The sequence below is a fragment of the Camelus ferus genome, chromosome 25, assembly GCF_009834535.1.
Source record: "Camelus ferus isolate YT-003-E chromosome 25, BCGSAC_Cfer_1.0, whole genome shotgun sequence".
Taxonomy (NCBI): Eukaryota; Metazoa; Chordata; class Mammalia; order Artiodactyla; family Camelidae; genus Camelus; species Camelus ferus.
The window spans coordinates 20,609,709-20,632,035 of NC_045720.1; positions in this window are offsets into that span (position 1 = coordinate 20,609,709).

Here is a 22,327-nt window from a genome sequence, read left to right on the forward strand (position 1 = left end):
CTGGGTAAGGGAATTATTCCTAAGATCAGGAGCAGTAAACACAATGCACATGTCCTGAATAACTATCTTAATTCACATCTTATATAGCTTATAATCATAGTCACCTACATGGGCCAGACTTTATTAAATCGAAGGGCTTTGTTCCGTAGCATTTTTACCTTTTTTCACTTCCTTGGTAGCTTCCATTGAGTAAGTTTTACCCCAGAGTAGTCAGAGTCATTTGACATTGTAAGAACACACACATATACAAGCACAATGGCCTGACAGATTAATTTATCTTTATGCATTCCCACACATGTCATGAAGCCAAGTATGTACTGAACAACCCCAAGTTTTATTAAATAAACAAATTAATTAATGAAGATAATTAAAATATTTTATGGTTTGAAGTGTCCTAAGAGCAATCTAGTATAACACTCCCATGAAGAATGAAACCGTTTTTGCCTGAGTGATTAGTCATGTCTTAGAGGGTTCATTTTAAATGTCAGAATGACAGGTATGTATATTTCTATTGGAGCAACTTTACCAGTAAAGATTTCAAATGGGAAAATTAAAACATCATAGTTTAAACTTAGGAAAATGAGAAATAGAAATTCTGTTTTGAAATTGTGTTTGTGAGATAAAAGGAGTCTGCAGTATACATTAATATGCACAGAAATGGGAAGGAAAGAGGTGACTGTATGATCCTTTTAAAAACTGAATTTACCAATTTTGTTGAGCCCATAGGTTATTGAAATAGAATTACGATTAGGAGAAAGAGAGTGACTGAAGGTACTGAGATTATACAGATGAGAGTTGAATGTGGGGAGTGCTGAATGCAGTTAAGAAAAATATGCAGTTAGTGCAGAACAAATATGAATAACTTACATCTTTAAGAAGAAAACAGGAATAGAACATGTCAAAGAGGACAGGTACATTAAAATGAGAATTAAGGGAATGAGTACTGTGAACGAAAAAATACTGCAAACCATATGAGTAAATAAGAATGCTGAAGCCATCAAGTCATCAGCAGCTGCCGCCACCCCCCAGTGAAGGCAAGCCTGCAGCACAGCCTCTGCAGCCACTCCCAATGGTGCACTCTGAGGGGACTCAGAATAATAAAGGACAAGAAACTGGCCCTAGATAGCTAGGTGCTTGTCAAAGAATTTCAATGATCCCAAATGTTTGCTTCCTCCTATACATAGAAAAGCACTAAATTCTTTAACTTGAGGTGCCTGGTTTTTAGATAACAAGTAATCTTTTATTGTTCCAACTGCCTGGTCTTTGTTATAAAGCTCCTATATATCCTAGCTCCTCCCCTACCTCTTCGGATCAGTCCCTCAGAGCGATCTGAGAGGCTGTCATCCCGGCTTGAGTCCTCTCACTAAGTAAAACATAACTCTCAACTTTTAGGCTGTGCATTTATCTCAGTTGGCAGTACAGTACAGTGTCACTGAAAGAAAAGAAAGAAAAGATTTCAAGAATGATTCTCTTGATAACAAAACAAATCTGTAGACAGACTGCAGGTAATGAATACTGAGGGGGAAAAAGTTGGGGGGTCAACTTTCCTAAGTCTGATTATTTTAAAGAGAACAGTTTCAGAGGAATGGTGTAGTCGGAATTCAGATTGAAAATGGCTAGAGATATAAGAGATAAGTAATTTTAGCTGTGAATTTATCAAAATTTTTATGATGTTGGTGAAATACTCAAGATAGAAACTTGGAGAGGTAATAGATTAGGAAATAATAACATTAAAAAAAGATTTGGGTGGTTAAGTAGAACCTGAGTACTTTTATTTGCAGGAAGAAATCATTAAAAAAAGAAATGAGGTTCAAGAGAGAGAGACACAGGGAAAAAAGCAGGAGGAAAAAAAAAGGAAAAGAAAAGAAAAAAGATTAAGATAATCTATAAAAAGTGAAGAAGTAGGAAAGAAAGGGGATTAGAAGATATTTTTGTAGAGATGAAAACGAAAGTGCCTCAGGTGAGATTAACTGGCTGTGAGAGGGGCAGGGGTCACTGAACAATTATTCTGGTGGAAGCTCTATTGTAATGGAAAGATCATTGCCTTTAGAAACAGAGATCTTACAGCCTGCCTCAGTCACTTTGTAACTACAAACTGGGTAATTATCTCTAACTTCTCTCAGACTTAGCTTTCATATCTTTTTGGGTAAAATGGTTTGTAGATGATAAAACTCTTAAGGCAGAAGATAAAAATTATTATAATACAGTCAAAAAAGAGAAACAAGGTCATGTATTTTTCTATTGTTTAGTCAAAGAATGTTTTATCTTTCAAGACATTCTGCTCTGTCTCTAATATACATGACTCTAGGAATTAAAAGCACCCTTACAGCTCCTTTGTCCATAGGTATTTGCAGCATGGATTTGGGTTGGAGTTTCCCTATGCAAGAGGTAATCTGTTTGCTTCTTCCAGACCTTTCCATTTCCTTCCTGTCTCTGTGCCCTGGAAGGCTGACCTTTGTGCGCTGCATCAATGGGTTCCCTTGCTCTGTCGTTCTACTTGATTCTACCAATAGGAGTAACTGCAGGAAGACTGCAGCATGGGAGAAGGGACTGGTCAGAGGTTCACTAGTCCCCTCCACCCAAGGCCCAGCTCCTGCAAAGTGGCTCCCTCTGAGAGCTACTCTCCCTGTATTCTGACCATTGCTTCTCTCATTTTCCTTCTTCAGGCCTCAGGGTGATGACAGTGCCATGCTGTTGCTTGGAAGAATGCTTCACCATCTCATTTGCTTCCCTTAACTCTGCCAACAACTTTCTAAATAATTGTGTTTTCCCTTAATTAAGTTATTTTCAATTACCCCATTTCTGTGTGTGTCATCTGGTTCCTCCAAGGACCATAACTGATACAATCGTGGAATATATACACAGCGGAGTTTGTCCATATCTGGACAGGATCCCATTTACTAGCTACATTATATATTATATATATTTATCAGTCTGTACTGATTCCTCTTTCTGTAATTCTAGACACAAGCTCTGGTCAGGTGAGTTACTCTGCTAAAGCTATGTAAGCATCTAGTTCTGGTGAGTTCATTTAGACTATCATGCCATTTATTTATCTCCATAATATAAATGATGAAATAGAGGCAGAGAAACAGGGCTTTTTGCCCAAAGTCATCTTGTATCACCTTGAAAAAGTAATCTATTATCATTTTACCTAATTAATAGTTTCAATGAGTAGATTAAATGGGTGATATATGGCAAGTGTTTTGAACTGTGCCTCAGGCATAGTACATAATATAAGGATATTAGCTGCTGTTTGTCTTTTCTTGTTCTTCTTGTCATTATTATTATTGTTGTTGTTGTTATTACTCCAATGGAAACAGCCATCCCACAGGAGACATGAGTTTCCTAGTGTCTCTATAACTTCCAATGAAGTGGATAGAAAACAGCTTAAACTGATCACTCACACTATTCTAAGATTCTATCGAGGCTAATTCCATTATTCTCCACATGCCTGTTTATCTCAATCAATACCAGAAACCCAGGCCTTCCAATTCATGCATCATCACCCAGAATATTATTTCTATATCATCTTTATATCTCACAATCCAAATCAATTTCCTTTTTCATGTGTGTCTACAAAGCTTTTAATTTAACCTCTTGAAATTCAGTTTATCATCAGCAAATGCTTTAGAAATCTTTCAAAACTTTTATTCCACCTGGCTCTTCTTCAATGGCTATGTTGAAGCCATCAATTGATCTTACTACATTATCACAATCTTGTCATTTCTCTCTTTATTCAACTTAGAGTCTATAACTTGTATGAAGGTTCAACATAACTTAGATGAAAGCACCCTGTATCAGTTAAGGTTCTATAGAAAAACAGAAGCAATAGATTTTATATATAGGAATTAGCTCATGTAATCAATTATTGATTATAGCAAGTCTGAAATCTGTAGGGAAAGCTGATAGGCCAGAAACTGAGATGAGATCTGATGTTACAGCCTTGAGGCAGAATTCTTTCTTCTCTAGGAATCTTTAGTTTTTCCTTTCAGTCTTCAATGGATTGGATGAGGCCCACCCACATAATTGAGGGTAATCTTTAGTCAAAGTATAACAATTGTAAATATTAATCACATCTGCAAAATACCTTCACAGCAATATCCAGACTGGCATTTGAAAAAAACAAAACAAAACAAAACAAAACAAAACTGGGCACCATCACCTAGCTGAGTTGACAAAGAAAATTAATCATCACACACACTTAAATTCTTTTCTACTACTTTTAAAAATAATTTCTCTGAAAAAAACACCCAACTACTAGGTTATTCTAATTATTTGCCAGCTGTATTCCCCTCGTAAATCATAATCCAATCATCAGGATAGATATTTTAGGTCTTTCCTCTAATCTTAAACCTCTAACATACACTAACAGCATCTTATTGAGAATTAATAAACTTGCAAAAAAAAAAAAAAACAACTTCATTAAGATAAATAAGCAATCATAGAGAAACTCCTTCACTTTCTCATCATGAAATTTACTAAGTTGCTAGTATTCATATCTATGTTCTTTTCTTTTCTTCTGGTATGATGCATGAAAAAAACATCATCTGCTATGCAGTCAGGACATGTGAACAACAGCTGGAGACCTTTGAGGAGGAATGACTAGGTGAACTGCGACAACAGCGACCGGAGTGTAAAAAGGTTTGGACACACTGAAAAGAAGCCAGCTGAAATTAGTGCCCTGAAGAGATTCTAACAGAAAACACTTTTTCAAGGAAAATTCAAAATGAAATGAGTCATTTTGAGAAGCATACTTGTGAGTTTAAGGGGCAGCATGGTAAATAGTGATCACAAACACTCATGAAAAGAGAGATCGTTATGTGAAGGCTTTCTTGTAAACATTGCTAATTGTATCAGCTTTTTTTAGTTACGCTCCTTCACGTTCAATAACAACACCATAATAAGTATCCACTTCAAACATAAAGGGCATGAATCATGAAAAATCGCTACTTTCTTCCAGCATAGGTAAGATCAGTTATGAGTTCCTGGTAATAGCTCACAGACTTAAGTTAAAGAGAACTAGAGATTTTTCATGAGATGTTTTTTCTTTGAAGATCTTTCTAGACTATAAAGGAGAACTAGTCAATTGAATTCTCTCAGGGATAAATCAAGCTCACTAAATTTATTAACCTTCATATTTCTCCTAAGGTATGTTCTCCACTGCTTATGTGTAACCAAAATAATTCACGAAACATTTTCAACAAGCTCTCAGTCCTAGAGAACTTGTATATCAGTGACGATTCAATTCTTATACCAATATAAGGTTTTAAGTGGAAAAAAGCTTTTCCATCTAAGGTCAAATTTAGTGTTTTCTGAGTGAAAAATTCCTGAATTTCTTATCATAAATTATAATCACCATCCAACCACCACCATCAGTATCATCACAATTACTTTTTAGCTTATAAAATCCACAAAGCCTCTTTGAAAATTGTTAAACATGGGTCCATAATATATAACATGAAAATTCTCTTCCTACCTCACTCCTTTCCCAATTTCCACTCTTCTGATATTTTTTTGAATGTGTTTTCCCATGTTAATTTTTGTGACCAAAACGAATAAAAAAAAAATTTCCACTCTTTATAATAACAACAGAAATGGATTGAGTACTTTCTATGTGTCATACATTGTCTAAATTGTTTACATGTATTATCTCACTTAAAAACACAACTCCATGACACCACAGTTATGAATATGTCTATTTTATAGTTGGGAAATAGACATTTTAAGGTAGTTAAATATACTTGTATCTACATATATGCATACATATTAACATTTGTGTATTTGTGCAACATACACGTACATATATGTATGTATATTGATGTATGTGCTTATAGATTTTGTTTCTGAAAAAAAGGAATACCTGAAGATAAAATACTATCTCAGACTGTTGGGTTATTTTCTGTCTGATAGTTATTGGAAAATTGTCCTATAAAGACACTAAAATTTTACTATCCTCATCATCAAATCATATCTGGAGAAGTATTTATCTCACATTTTCAGCAATACTGGATCTGATCAATCCTTTATTTTCCAGAATAATGATTTTAAATATACTCATTTTTGTTTGTTCTTTACAGATTTTTTTTTCCTTTAAGATATTAGAGTTATTAACTCCTAGTTATACATTTGTTGCAAATGGTTCTTTTCAGTCTACTTTGTGTCTATGGATTGGTTTTGATCTAAGTCCTCAGTCTACTCAACAAAGGGAATACAAACTCCTAAAACTGATGCCAGGATTGCTTTGACCTCTAAGGATCTTAGAAATCGATAGGGCTTAAGTCTGCATTGTCTTTTCTGGGAGACATAGAAGTTCTCTTTGTATCCTATTATCTAAGATGGACCTATAATGACTTTAGTAAGAAGAGAAGCATCCTGTACCCAAGGATGTACAACTTGACCCTTATTGTGAAACTTCTGACTTACAATATCCTATTAAATATAATATAAACTTAATGAATTTTAATCATTTCAACCACAGAAATTATGAAATGAAATATTCACTTGAAAACATTGATGCAAGGACAAAAACCATGCTTTTTGACCTGATTATTGTATTTTCCAACTATAAGGAATGACAGTACCTGTTAAGTCGCATCAGCAATATAAAATATGTATGCACAGTATTCAGGTACCAAGTAAACACCACCATAAATAAATCAAAAGTTTAAAAATTACCTGCATAATAAATGGAGTGTTTATAAATGTACAGTCATTTTACAGGTACAGCGAGACCTCTGATGTTTGACCATCTGGCAGGTTTGGACAGGAGATGTCCTTGAAGCCGATGCATCTGTGAAATATTAAAAGTTTATTTGCAACTGTTAGTCAAATAGGTGGGTTTAGAAGCATAGCTGTGAATATAATAAAATGTTCGGATTCTTTGCTATAAACTTTAAATCATCGCATTAATAAAGTACAGCTAAGTCTATTTTGCATGCTACACTTGATTTGATTTTTTTTTTCCCCAAACACCTTAGGTGGAAAGAATAGCACCCAGCTGACTGCCTATTGCGGAGTGGTGTTTGGGATGAGGGAGAACTGTGCGGCATTGGCTCTTAAACACACAGAGAAAGGGAAGCTAGAGGAGGGAAATACAATGTATTAACTTAATTTTATAAAACAGGAAATTGACACTTCAACACAGAACTTCCATAATGACACACACAGTAACGTGAACCAAAGGTTTCAAATAGCAGGTCTGTTATTCCCACTACAGCATAAGATCCCAGGCAAGTTATAAACCTAAAAATGGAAAAGTCTAATTTTTATAACAACCAAAAGATAAAAACCTAATTTATATAATACTTATATGGATTTATAGTAGGGTTAGATTTTAATAAGTATACAAGTTAATTGTAATAGTTGTGTTTTAAATAAGTCAAAACACATCATGGTGTTTTGTGGGATAGAGAGAACAGAAGAAATGCTAAGAGTGAGATTCCAAGGAGAATCACAATGATTCTTTTTATGTTTTTAAGGAAAAAGTAGTTAATTTGAGTTGTATATTGCTCCCTACCTCTAGACTTAGAAAACTGAATATAACATCCTCTACAATGTCCTTTAAGTTTTCACTGAAATCTTTTAACATAAATGTAGGTATAATCAACTGACATACCAAGATTTCTGAGTAGAAATCCTAAATCTGCAAAATACGTTACAACTCATATTCGTCCTTTTGCGAAAGACAAGAAAACATTTGCAGCTCTGGGGGTTTGGACTTGGCTTCCTTGTTTTGACTCAGTTTTATTTCTCCTCAGGCTGAATTTGAGAAATATTTCTTCTTTTATGCTACCCACTTTCCCTCCCTTTTCTCTTCTTAATTCCCACTGCTCTCTTTTTCTGATACAAACGCACATCTGCTACAGGCCAATCTTGCCTAGGGATGTCTCTATTCACGGCAAATTCTCATGAGAATAACTCAAAAAATGGATCACATTTTGATACAATTTTCATTCGATATAATGTAACGTTTTCCTTGCTGTTATATTGGGTTTTCTTCCCTTCTTGTCTTTCCTCCAACATGAAGCTACATTCATTTTGAATTTTCCTGCTGACAAGTGATTGATTAGCCACATGAAAAATAGAGTTTCAACATCATTTCTACTAAAATTCACTTTGTTCAATAGCTGACACAGAGTCACGTCAAGTATCCAAGTATGTGCAGGGTGGATGAATGTGGAGCTGAGGTCTCAATGTGCATCGCTTGCTTTTCCCTTACCTGACATGTAACAAAAGGGTCCTCAGAGATACCACATTGAGACCTCAGGGACAGAAGGCTCTGGGAGCTCACAGTTGCCTTTGTTACTTGATAGCTGACCCCAGAAAGCTCTGACTGATACTCAGGCACACCTGCTGAAAAACGACTCAGCTGGGCAGGACATGTGCTGAGACTAAATGGCAGCAGAGACTCCAAACACCTGCTGTTTGGTGAGCTGAAATAGGCAACTATAAGCTGGAAAAAGAGATATTCAAAAATAGACACCAAAACCACACATCTTCAAGAAATTCTGCATTGGTTTAGGTGTTACACGGTGCGCAACCTGAGGAAAGACTGTATTCCAAAGAACTGTTTGGAGCTCAGAACAAACAGATCTGTGGAAAATAGGACATAGACATTTTGGACATAATGGGCTGTTTGAGTCTCATAATATGGCTGTATACTAAAGCACTGGCCTTCACAATAGTCAAGGTCTCCCTCCAGCTGTGAGTGGTGTCCTGCCTCCCTCCAGGGTGCAGGAGAATGAAAGCCAAGGCAGTGGGGGGAGGAGGATTATCAGAAATCTCAGAGGATAATAGAGAAGTGAGGACAAAGCCATGCCCTGTCCTCTTCCTTTTCCTTAGTGAATAAGAACTGGCATTCCAAAGCCAATTGTAAACTAGGCCATAAAGCACTAAGTTATTTTCAAGCCAAGTGAAAGTGAAAATCTGCTCCTACAATGTAGATGTGGGTCTTATGGAGTAGTGTAGGTCCCAAAGTACAGGGGAGAAACAAGAGAATACTGGACATAAAATGATATTCCAAGATTTTTCACTGAAAATAGGAAGAACAAGAAAGGAGCTCGTATGTCAGAGAATGGTTCTCAGAAGGAGGCAGTAGATAGCAAGTCATAATCACACTGCTGAGGCACTTGTCAGGAACCATCTTTGAGCTGGAGTACAGAGAAAGTTAAAAATTCGGAAGACTAGGAAAGAAGGAAGGCTAGAAGCAACTTACTCGTGAAATAATTTGGGGCAGTTACTCACTGATTATTCTGTGCAAATGTATATTTCTACTCCTGAAGAGTAGATGATACTCCATCTGAATATCAGTGGTTTTAAGAAGAAAAACATGCATTGTTTCGGTGGCAAATTCGATGCATCCTGAATGTTTTGGGAACCAGAACTGCCCTTCCTTCATCATATATTACAGTGCGAAATCTGACATCATGCCTTATCAACGATCAGAGGATCAGGTTGACCTGAGGGCTCGGTACAAGTGGTGGAGGAAAGGATGAGCTCACCTGTAACACCATGAGGATGGTTGGACTTATAACTTCCCACATTCACTAGGTAAGAGTCCATAAGGATGCAAACTTGAGGAAGTGGAGGTTGTCCCTAATGAACATGACTCAAAGGCAAATACATGTACACAGACAGTAAAAAAAAAGAGAGAGGTTTTGATGGTAGTAGCGTCATCTCCAAAGCCACTGTGGTCTTGACAATGATGAAGTGTTTAAGGCCTCAAAGAGCGGGGCCCAGGTTGACCCCATGTGTAACAGGATCTTTTTTTAAACACCAGCCTGAGGAAGGGGATGTCTAAGTGGAAATAACATTATTCAGTGATGCCTTTCTGACTGTTGAAATCCAGCTCTCCAGGATGGCTCCAGAGGCCATTTAGACACAAATTTCACTCTACCGAAAGAGGAGCATCAACTTTTGTAATCTCCATGTAGCACAAGGATGTCACTGTAGCTTACACCTGCCTAGCACTTTATGGGGAGGTTAATTTTTCTGCCAGTCCTGGGTTATGTACTGGGCCACACTCTCTCAGGTGGCCTTTGAGGTCAGAGGCCAGAACAAAGCTGGCCCTGTTTCCTTCTCCACTTCTGCCAACACCAGCTCTTTTACCACCACTGTCGTTGTCAACGTAGCACTTTCTGTGCTAGTTTTCAAATAGCCCTTCCTATGCCATGGGCTCTCACAGCCTTTGTCAAGTTGCCAATTCCCTACCCCAAAGCCAGGTGCTAAAGGGAAGCATGATAATCTCTCTATTGCTCCCCAAATCCCAAAGGCCATTCTGCAGCCAGAAAGGCTCACTTATTTCTGACCTACCAGACAAAGATGTGCCAGACTCACCTGGTTCTTCCCATCATTTGGCTCAGTCTTCACCAGGAAGCAATTCTGTGGCCACAATCCAAATGTAATATGAATAAAGCAAGATAGAAACTAAATGGCCAATACCAGTATACGTTGTTCAATAAAAAGCCTGAAAAGGACTAAAGAATCTCTGTGTTTTCTTCCTTTTATCTTACTTCATTTATCATCACATAAATGAATCTTTAATTTTCCTACTATGAGATATTAAGTAGCCATTCAATTGAGGGAGAAAGTGCCCATCAAAGGGACATCAGTGATCAACAGCTCAACAAACGAGTGAATGAATGAATGGAGACCTAACTGTTTAGACACATTGGGCAGGCAATCATGTTAAAGTTTCTATTCAAAGTGTCCTCCCTAAACTAATTTCATTATATTGTCTTATGCAATTGTTTGTATTTTCTTTAATAAGTACAAAATTTAAACACATAGATTTAGATGCTTAATATTTCTGTTGTAAGAAATGATAATTTCTAAATATCATAAAGTATGTTTTCCTTATTTTACTACATGTCTCTCTGTATGTAAGTACCCTTTCCCTTCACTTTTGATCTTAATTATAGGAAGAATCTGATCTTAGATTCATCACCTGGAAAAAATAATGATCTTTAGAAGTGAAATAGACACTAATGGATGCTAAGGCAGGCTTTGCGATCCTTTCTAATGTATGCACATGAAAATGATCAATCAAGCCTATGATTCAGCTGTTAAGATATAGATCATCGCTGCTATATGCTGACAGCTCAAATATGGTCTTCCTAATCTTGCTCTAATGCCAGGGTGTCAGGCAGATTTTTGTGTAATAGTGTATGCTAAATAGCACTTAGATTTAAGAAACTTCACTTATTCTATCAACTCTAAAGTTGATAAATGTTGACTCAGCTTCACCTCACAAGAAAGGGTGGGGAAGTGCCTCCACATCACGTGGAGTGGAGGTAGTCCTTCCTGCTTCCTAAGGTTATACAAGAATTCTGAGGGTATGGTGCTTAATGAGATGCCTGGAAAACAGAGAAAAGTCTTTTGGTCTGCAGCCCAAGAGTGGTAGTCATTGGAATTTTATTCCAAGAATATATGGTCATTAGAGTGGGGCAGGTCCAGTTACTCCATGCTAAACATTGTCAAAGAGCTTCTGCTGTTACTGTTCAACCCCCAGGGGTCCACTGCAGTGCCTTCAGAGGTCCTGTCTCTGCAGAGGTGCACCTGTAGAGGTGTCAGTCACAGTGTTCACTCCACTTGGCAGAATCACCACTGTGGCCTACCCACAACTAAGCTTTTTTTTCCCCATCTTCCTGGGCAGGGCAAAACTATCTCTTCAAGGCTTATGACCAGACACATTTATCCTGACAGGACATTCTTGAAACAAATAAAATACCTGGGTTGAAGTGTTATTTTGCCATGTTAAAATACAACCTCTACAACATTAAACATTCTAGACTACCAGACTAGTCAGAAAAATTAAAAGCCTCTTTGTAACAGAGGAGAGAAAAACCCAAACAATCAATATATTATCTATCAATCTATGTATAGGCAGGTATGTTATAAATAGAGATACATATACATAGAAAGATACATTGATCAATAGAGATAAAGATATCAGTAGGGCTCTACTAGTAAGACAAATACAAATTAATGTATTGAGACATTATCCTGCCACACTGTTAATCTCACTTATTCATTTATTTAACAGATATTTATTAAGAAATTTTAAACATGGTATATTCAGGTAGCTAATCATTGGAAAAAGGTAATACCATCAAAGACTCTTGTTCCCATCAGTGGAACCAATTCTCCATATTTTCTAATAGAGAGAATGTAAACAAAATTTAAAATAAATTATACACAAGATAACCCTTATGAAAAAAATAGCAATGGTAAGACAGTTGCTGATACTATAAATGTCACTTAACAAACATTCTTGCAGATTAGTTGGTAGCCTCAGGCAGTGTAAAAAGCTGTCAGGACATTCTCTCTTTAAACATATTTACTGTTGGCTACATATGAAAAATGAGATATCTACATATACCTACATCTTTCCTTATATAAATAAGAATCCTTTTCACTATTTTACGACTTTAAAATGTACCATCCAAAGTTCATTCTTGTTAAAAAGCACATACATTCCCACATAACACATCAAAAGTCCTGTGCTAATCAGTCTAAGTGATTTTTAAATTAATGGATTTAATCAAATGCCCTGACTGACTAAAGTCAAAGGCTAAGACTTTGGAGAGCGTCTGAGATTAACACAGATATTTCCTCATGAAAGGTCTACCCTAGAGAAGAGTCAAAAGAAGCATCTGTTTCCTGTTAATCTCTAGAATTAAAAAAAAACAAAAAAAACAAAAAACTGCAAAATGTTCTAAACTAAGCTGAACAGTCATCCAACAGCTGTTTTTGTGGCAAAAAGTGAAAGAGAGTCTGGGCTGTTTTCCTTTAGGGGACCAATGAAAGAGATTCTTTTATAATTAGCATCGAGGAAGTGTGATGGCTACATTTACCTTTTAATTGCATGCCATTTTATTGACATTGTGTATGTGCTAAACAACTTAATGTCTCACTGATACCTGAAAATACTGCAAAGCTATGAAATTTGTGCAAGGACACATAAGAATACCAGTCCTACTTGGCATTCACAAATTCTACAGTAGCATTACCCACGGTATGTTGATTATTTTTTGAAAACAGTCTTGAGAAAACAGAGAAACTGGGTTATCGATCCATTTACATTACACACACACACGTGTCTCTCAAATTTGAGATACAAATATAAAAAAGTAAATAGGAATCAATATGTATAAAATATAAATAAGAATCAACTGTACAATCCTACTGTTCATTACTATAAATTATATACCACCTGAAAATGAAAAGAGCATTAGACAAGAACATTTACAAATTTTATCAGTTATTCACTAGCAGTAATTCAGTGTAAATGTCCCAAAGTTCAAATTCCACTAGATCATAGATGCAGTCTACTTAATTTGGTGGAAGGTGAATTACACTTTAAAAATTAATACTTATTACAAAGGAGAGAATATTCCTAAAACTATTTGTTCAAATTTGGAGGAAGGGAATTAAAATGGTGCTAAGCCTATCTGGAGAATTCACTCAAGCCCAGGAATTACGTATTTCTTTACCCCATCACTTCGGGTAACTTGAATATCACGAGTTTCAAATGGAAAATGAAAATGATCTGTAAATTCCCTGTAGTATATTTAAAGATATGGAAACCAACGGAACATTTTTAAAAAGGCAAGGACCGTGGTTTAACTATCCAAGACTCTTTCTTCAGCACCTGGTGCTGGTGAAGCGTGGTACATGATGCCTGGCTTACAGCACAGACCCTCATTAAATATCCATTCAGAGAATGAGTAAAATATGCTCCCTATTCCTTTGGAAATTCTCAAATATTTCAACGTTTCTTTGCAAGTATGTCAATTATTCAGAAATCTTTCTTCCCTACTTTAACATATGTATATATATGATGCAATGACAAACAAATGTGTATAGAATGGCATCTTTTCCTTGTCTTTATTTACATTTCTCTGATTACTAATTAATCTTTTGAATTATAATTTAAATTAATTTAAAAATTATTAGAATGATTAATTTTATTACCTGCAAGTAAACAAAGAAATGACCTTAGCAGTATGATATATTTTTGTCATTGGCACACACATGATGTTGCTTGCTTGCTTTTATATTTCCTTCCTCTCTCCCTCACTCCCTTTTTTCTTTCCTTTTTCATAATAAAGCAATATGTTCCATGAAATCACCACCCTCTCCAGAGGCTAAGACATGACAGCAATTATATCTGGCCGTTTAATCCTCCCCCATTGCATGCTTCTGCCTCCCTCCATCCAAATTAACTATGCCCCTCAATCTTTTATTTGTTATTTTCTTACTTTCCCTTCATATACTTCTATCTCAATTGTATATACACACACACACACACACACACACATTATTTGCATTTCTCTGATTACTAATTAATTTTTGAATTAAAATTTAAATTAATTTTAAAATTATTACAATTGATTAATTTTAAATAGTAAGCACTACTAGTACTGCTTAAGAAATACATTTTAATCATAGGGGTAGGGAAGGATTTCTTAAAGAATACATGGCATTTTAATTGCAGATGGTTTGAAATTCTTCAGATATTCTTTGTTATTTTTCTTGTCCTTTAACTCTCCCACATAAACTTAACAATCAATTAAACAAATTTCATAAAATACAAGTTTATGACTGGAATTTTTTGAACCTATATATTAATTTAGAAAAAACTAGAGAACTTTGTGAAATTCAGCTTTTCTATTTCTCCATTTATTTAATCTTTTTTCATTCACTTAACAATGTTTTATTTTTTCCTGTAAAGATCTTACCTACTTTTGTTATACTGATTATGAGGCTTTGAATTCTATTATAAATTATTTCTTTTCAATTATCTTTTCTACACATCCATCATTGATGTACTAAAAAGCAATTGATTTTGTATATTAATCATATACACTTATCTTTATAAGTTCTATCCTTTCTAGTATGTCTAATAATTTTCTTATAAATTACCTAATAATTTTGTCTTATATGTTTCTTTTTCACAATCCATTTTAAATCTCTAGTTTCTTTTCTTATCATATTATGCTGGTTAGGATGTCAAATAGATGTTAAATAAAAGCAGTAACAGTAAGAATTTTATATTGTCTCTGAGTTTTAAAAAGTATTTCCAATATTTCCCATTTAGGATCCTGTTTGTCTTAAATAATTTTAATAGATTTTTAAAAATAGCTTACAAAGTCTCTTCTTAATTTACTAAGGGTTTTAACATGAATTTATGTCAAATTTATTTTTTCTGTTTATTGAAATTTCTGTATGCCTTTTCTCTTCAATAATTACTGTCATACTCAGACAAATTAAGTAATTTATTTTATATTACTTGTATAGCTCCTCTAAGGGCTAGCAATTGTTTTCCTTTAATATTCAAATAGGAATTTCTAATAAGGCAAATTTAAGGGCGTTTAGGACCCAAATATAATCCAAATAATATTGTCATGCTTTTTGTATATACATAATTATTTTTAAAACCTTTATCCCATTGTATCATTACTATTTGATGTTTTATATATTTTTATCATATTTGAGCAAATATCTTCACATTTTATGACCGATGGTAAAATCTAACATATCCAGGACACAGGTATCTATCTGATATAGTCTAAAATAAGTGATTTAAAGTTACAGAAACCCAATATGAATTCCCATTATGTGAATTACCAGCTTTGTAATATTCTGAAATTCATATACTTCTTTTCTTATTTTTTGTCCATAATAATATCATCTTTTTGTTTTTGAGCATTAGAGACCTGACTTATATGAAACAGACAAGTAGTAGGTATTACTTTTTATTGCCACTGTAATTACTATTATTGATATGGTTCTATATCAAATATTAAGTAACAGGCAGATACAATACAAAGTGAGATTTTTATAAGAAAACTTGTTCATATTCTACGTTATATACATAAAATCCAAACATTCAAATAATGTAAGAGTGACAAATATGAGTTATTAAAACTAATGCTTCCCATTTCTAAAATTATAATTAAGCCTTGGAGTGTCCAAATGAAATTCACATTCTGTTCTTTTCCTTAAAGGGAGCACTGATCACCATTTACATTTTCACAGTATGAAAGTCGCTGAATATGTGTAGATTCAGGCTTACCTTTGGGCTGATTCTGAATAGATAATTATGGACCTCACTCTTTATTTTGAGTACTAATAAATGATTGTTCCCATAGATACATAATGACTAATTACATTAATGAGCTTTTCAAAATTATCTGTCCTGTGGCTTTAAAATAATGAACTCACTCGTCATGCTTTAGATATATTTTATATATCTTTTTAAAAATAATAATAATCTTATTATGCTTTTAATATCAGTAGGGGTTGATCCATAAAGATAGGATATTGTGGGACTTATATTTTCAGTGGTTATTATAGAAAGTTAATTTGACAAACCAATATTACATGCTTTTTGCAGTAATATTTTGGAATGCCTGATTCTATAAATATATATATATATATGTATCTATGTATGTAGGACTTGGACTTTACACACACCCATTAGCTATAAGTAAAAGCATTAGGATTTAGTGTATTCTTTAGACAATCCCTACATGTCTTCCCAGGCCTTAGGTACTATAGAGTAAATTTCTTTCCATGATAAAGGCTATGCTGTTAAATTCTTTATATAATTTTTTAAACAAGTTAAAACATTTTTTATTTAAAGTTTTTTTCTTAATGTCTGTCTTATCTTGCTTATTTCTATATGAGGTACCTGTTAAAGATGTATATAATAAAATAGTAAAGTATGATTAATAAATAACGAGTAAATACCAGGGAAAATTCAAAACTGGAAGGTCATTTTAATAGTATAAAAGTATACTTATATAAACTGTAAGGTGTTTTCATTGAAACAAACTTTCAGATTTAACTATAAGCTTCCCAGAAGTTCAAATGAAAATACAAAGTAAACAGATGCTAATGTATTCAGATGGAAACATATTACTTAATGGACTGAAATCACATCACTTCTAGTTTTAGGAACAACCTTACTAGTATTTCTTAATTTTTCTAATGTGCGTTTACATTAAGCTTTTACACTGTAGCAGATAGCATTTCCACCAGCATCCATGGAGTTATATGCAAAGAAGACTTTACAATCATTTTTTTTCTAAGTTGTAGAGCTAATCAGTGAAAATTGCTTATATGATTTAAAATAACTTTAGAACAATCATTCCATCAGGGGCAGAAAATATGCAGTTTTGGTAATCTTCCTTAATGTAAGAATGTCTGCATGAGCTTTTTGGGAAATGGGTAGTTTTCAAAAAAGCTTTCTTGAAAACAGTGAGCCATAAATACTAGTTCACTAGTAAATTTAGTTAATAAACAGTAAGGAGTCCACTTCCAGGCAGAAATCCTGTATAGTATCCCCAAGGCCCAAGTCTAAGTAATTATAAATCTTTGCATAGCGGACCTGGAGCGAAACAACCCCTCTCCACACCACATTATTGCATAGTCAGTGCACTGTAATTTTCCAGATGGTGTTAGAGTCAAGGACCTAGGCCCCCTTGGGCCAGCCAAGCTCATACATGTGTCTGCATTCCCAGGCCAGGCACATCATTCAGAAGTCTCCTTATGGGGAGAGACTCAGCTGAGGCATTTATCTCCACACTCACGCTGTACTCCCCCACTCCTAGCTCTTTCCCCTGTCCCTTCTGCTGCCTCTGGAGTCCCTAAAAAGGCAGGAGCTTTGTTTGGGGTCCTCAGCAGTGAGATACTTTCCTCCTTCTACACTGCCTTCATCTGACCCTCACCTGGTGCCATTCCATGGGGAAAATGGAACGCTGGGGAGACAGGTGCCTCTCTCTTTGGCCTCTTGGTTGCGTGGTCACAATAAGTGAACAAAAGCTTGATTGTTGCTTTCAGTTTGGCTTACTGTCCTAATTGACTATCTTGACACCAGGAAGCTCAATAGTCAATTTAATGTTATTTTTCTCCAGCTGGAGGATAAACTCTGGAGTCAATTCGATTGTTGATTTAAAGCAGATCAGCTTTGATTTAAGCTCAGTATTTTGAATAACAAAGTGTCAGCAGCAAAGGACCCTGTTAGAACTGACATAATGATTATAATGATGGAAATTGTTGTTGAGGCTACCACATTATCATAAAGCTGAGGGTAAATGGAATTTTACAAGAATGGTGATCACATTGACATATTAGTATAATGCCATATGAGAAGTTTACTTAATCCAATACTGAATCTAAAGTTTGGAAACTAAAAGACAGGCAATAAGAATACATAGGAATCAATCTTTGAAGCATGGTGATGGAAGCACTAGGTTGGTAGTCAGAAGTCTGGAAGCATAATGGCAAATCATTCCAAGGAGCATATTCAAACAAAAGCACTGATATATTCAAATTTCAATGTGAAAAAATAAATTTTAGGTCATAAGTTGAGTAGACAATTTCTATACACACAAAACAAAGCAGGAATAGAAAAAATAGGAGGGCATTTGGAAGGTGTTGGTGATGGGAACACATAAAAGAAAGGCAGGATTTAGAAAAGGAAGAAAGCAATTTGGAGTCAGATACAGAGCATCAGCAAGGAGACAGAAATTGGCAGTGTGCGGTAGTGGATAGGGCATGAAATTAGTGGTCAGATAACCTGGGTTTAGGTAAGATTTCCACACTTAACTATTTTTATCAATCTGCTCCAGACTTGTTACAAGCAAGACAAAACTGATACAAAAGTGGCTTAAGAATATATAGATTTATTCATCCACGAAACTGACTAGGGTCTGGTAGATTGACTTAAGATGAAACTTTCTGCAGGGACTCAAATAATTCCACAAGACTCTAGACTTCTCTGTCTTTCCTTCTGTGATCTCCCTTCCTCTAAATTTATTCCAAAATCTAATATCACCCCCTTATGAGGCACAGTTCCTATAAAATAAAAAAATCTCTCTCTTAAAACTTCAGATGTAATGCAGTCCATCTTCCTGAAGCTTTAGCAGCAATCATAAGATTTTTTATGATTGGACTGGCTGCATGCATACTCTCACTGTGCCTAAAGGAATATGAACTAGTGTGATGGGGGATCTTACTCAAAGAAGTGAAAGGAGGATTATAAAACATAATATATGCAGCTAATCCAATTGGGTTCTAACCCAATGCAACCACTTAATGAATGTGGCTTTAGAACTCAACTTTATAAATCTGAATAATTAAAAAATACTTCTCTCTTTTGTACTAGATGTCAATCCCAAAGAAGTTTATAGAAGAGAGAGCAGTAAGTAAACTAAAGGCAGTAAGAGAGTGAGCAGGTAATCAACCTGGAAATTCTTTGCAGTCATATATACAGGTAGGATAAGGGGAGGAAAAAAGAGTATTAGGTAACCAGGTATATACCAAAAAAAGTCAGAAACTATGGCTGTAGGTTAAGCTAGTAACCAGTGTCTCACATTGATGTCCTGGTTTTCCATCATTCTCATCTTATCCGGTAAGTTATGGCATTGACAGCTCACAAAATTTACCCAAGAAAACTGTTGAAACTTAGAATCTAATTAAAAAGCCAAAACTAAGTCATTTTGGGGACTTGAATCAAGATGGTAGAATAGGAAGATGTAGAACTTAGCTCCCTCCATGAACACATGAGAAACATATCTATTTACCTGTGGGAAAATTCTCACTGAAAACTAACTGAAGACTAGCAGAAAGACTCTCATACAACCAAGACTATAAGAAAGATACACATGGAATTGGGTAGGAAAGAAAGAGATTTATCAGACTGGGATTTTTGACCCAGGGATAGGACTTAGAGGAAAAGGGATACTACATGGGGGAGCAAGCAGTTAGATGCACATACTGGCTGCCCCAACCCTGGGGACTGACAAAGGAGAGATGAGCCCCCTTGGCTGGCTGGAGGTCCATGGGAATAACAGGAGGGCTGGGGAAGCCTGGACTCTACTTATGAGTAGTGTAGGAATGCTTGCTTGCTCCTGAAGCAGGGCAGAAAGGATAGACTGAAACTGTGCGGCTGGCTATTTCCCCACACCACCCTGGCACAAGCCCCATCCTGAGCGAGTGAATGCTCTGGCACCATTTGCCTTGCACTGCAGCTCTGTACTGGAGAGAGGGCTGCCACAACCAAGGAAGAAGCTTAGCTTGAAGATGCTCTGGGAATTCAAACTTTAACTGACCTCTGAGCAGAGAGGGGTCAGCCATTACTGGTGATTGCAACCCTACACACCATGCCCCAACCCTTGCCAAATACCTACATAAGCCCATCTTGCACCAACACTGGTACCTTCTGGAGCCAAGGGTTCAAGTGCTGGGAGAAGGAAGAGCACACTTTTAAAGGGAACTGAGCCAGCTCAGACCCAAACTTCAAGGCTTTTGCTCCAGCAACCTAGGACCTGACCCCACCCCAGATATTGTACCGATGACCACTAGCAAAAGGGAAACCCTGCCTGACATCTGGCTATGGCCCTAGTCACTACTCCAGCCCCACCTCTTACCAAATTAATAGCTGCCAGCACGTGAAAGAAGACATGTCTCGTGTTCACATCAAAACCAGCTCTCCCACCAAAGCCTCTGTGGGCACACAAAATGTAGGGGTGCTCCCATATAAGGACACCCCTTCAAATACGTAATCGTTTAATCTAATTTCACAGACAGAGAAAGATAGGCAGCATGAGAAGACAGAGGAATTTGTCTCAATTGAAAGAGCAAGAGAAAACCTCTGAAAAAACAACCAATGACACAGAAATAAACAACTTACTAGGTGGCAATAAACACACGTCTATCAATAATTGCTATAAATGTCAATGGACTAAATGCTCCAATCAAAAGGCATAGAGCAGCAGATTGGATAATAAAACAAGAACCTACAATATGCTGCCTACAAGAGACCCACTTTAGGGTGAAGGACACATGAAGATTCAAAATGAGAGGATGGAAAAAGATATTTCATGCAAGTGGAAATGACAAGAAAGCTGAAGTAGCAATACTGATTTCAGACAAAATAGACTTTAAAACAAAGGCTGTAAAGAAAGATAAAGAAGGACACTATATAATTATCAAAGGAGCAATACAAGAAGCTGATTTTTCTGCAGAAACTTTGCAGGCCAGAAGGGTATGGCATGATATATTTAAAGTGCTGAAAGGGAAAACCTGCAACCTAGGATACTCTACACATCAAGATTATCATTTAGAATTGAAGGAGAAATAAAGAACTTCCCAGACAAGCAAAAACTAAGAGTTTATCAATACTAAACTGACACTAAAAGAAAAGTTAAAGGGTCTTCTCTAAGTGGAAAAGATTATAAAAGGAAATATCTGTAGGAAAGGAAAAATCCCAACAGTAAAGACAAATATATAGTAAAGTTTAGGCTCAACTGCTTAAATAAGCTAGTACAAAGATTAAAAGACAAAAAAAAGTAAAATTGAGTATAATTATGATAAACAGTTAACAGACAAGCAGGAAGATGTACAATAGGACATCAAAAACACAAAATGGTTAAAATCCAAAATTTATAAATAGCTTATGCAATTCAATATCAAGAAAAACTGGTCTTCTACTCATTTTTTTTAATTGAGTTCTCTGCTTTTCTTGATTTAATTGGGTTTGTTTGCTTTCAAAATAAGATATACAAATGGTTGATAGGCATATGGAAAGATGCTCAACATAACTAATCATCAGAGAAAAGCAAAGCAAAACTACAATGAGATACCACCTCATATCTGTGAGAATGGCTATCATCAAAATGTCTGCAAAAAACAAATGCTGGCCAGGATGTGGAGAAAAAGGAAACTTAGTACACTGTTGGTAAGTTTGTAAACAGGTACAGCCACTATGGAAACATTATGAAGGTTCCTTGAAAAACTAAAAATAGAATTACCATATGATCCAGTAACTCTACTATTTGGCTGGGTATACAGCCAAAGAAAACAAAACACTAGTTTAAAAAGATACATGCACTCCAATGTTTATAGCAGCATTATTTATAATAGCCAAGATATGGAAGCAACATAAGTGCCCAACACACATGAATGAATAAAGAAGATACAGTGTATATACTTACACACACACATACATACACATAATGGTATATTACTATTACTCAGCCATAAAAAAGAAATGAAATTCTGCCATTTGCAAAAACGTAGCTGGATCTAGAGTATTATGCTTAGTGAAATAATCAGACAGAGAAAGACAAATACTCTATGTTATTATTTATATATTGGGGTCTTAAAAATAAAACAAAGTAATATATATAACAAAACAGAAACAGACTAACATATAGAGTACAAACTAGTGGTTACTAGTGGAGAGAGGGCAGGGGGAGGGGTGACATAGTGATATGGGATTAAGAAACAGAAACTTCTATGTATAAAATAAATA